This window comes from Trachymyrmex cornetzi, unplaced genomic scaffold (assembly GCF_001594075.2).
Source record: "Trachymyrmex cornetzi isolate Tcor2-1 unplaced genomic scaffold, Tcor1.1 scaffold841, whole genome shotgun sequence".
Taxonomy (NCBI): domain Eukaryota; kingdom Metazoa; phylum Arthropoda; class Insecta; order Hymenoptera; family Formicidae; genus Trachymyrmex; species Trachymyrmex cornetzi.
The window spans coordinates 86,486-87,381 of NW_017300182.1; positions in this window are offsets into that span (position 1 = coordinate 86,486).

Consider the following 896-nt stretch of genomic DNA (forward strand, 5'->3'; position numbering starts at 1 on the left):
TTGGCGCCAATTGTTGATATCAAATCTTTTTTACGAATAATACTTAAAACTTTGATAAAATTTTGATGAATTTAGCTTGGCGCAAATTTTGTTGATATCAAATCCTTCATACGAATAATATATATCATTAGAGTTTAATAAATTAAGAAAGAAATTAAAGTTACTATTATATTTTTTCTTTGGGAGGATTAAAATGGTAAAATTTAACTTGGTGCCAGTTGTTGATATCAAAACTTTTGTACAAATGATACATATCATTAGTTCTACTAAACAGCAAACGTGATTAGTTATCAGTTTCTCGGCCGATTAAGTAATTGGTGTTGGTGAAATTGGCCCAAATGGTGATTCTTTACGAGAAGCATCATTTGGGCCAGTTTCACCAACGCTTAGCGCTTTTTTTACCTTTTTTTTAAAAAGGTAAGTTTGTATATAGATTAAACGCGAAAAAGATATAAGATAATTTTCGCTTTTATAATTATTTTTCTAATATTTAGATGTTTTACGCTCTTATGTCCATTTCCACCAACATAGATTAACTTTAATGTCGGTTCAACTTACTCTTCGTCTTTTTCTAATTCTAAAGATAAATTGAACCGAGATTAAAGTTAATTCACGTTGGTGGAAATGGGCATTAATTGTTCTTTACTTATTGTTTTATGTTTGAATTATAAGTCTTTTACTCATTTTTATATTGTATATTTCTAATTAATTGTTTTTTACATATTGTTTTATGTTTGAGTTATAAGAGTCCTTTACTCATTTTTATATTGTATGTTTTTAATAATGAAAAAACTACCATAAAAATAAATCATTATCTTTTAAATTCAAGTATACTGTGACGTGACATTTTGTCCGTCACTGTGCGGACTTGTCGACGGCAGACTCGTGCTTCCTAC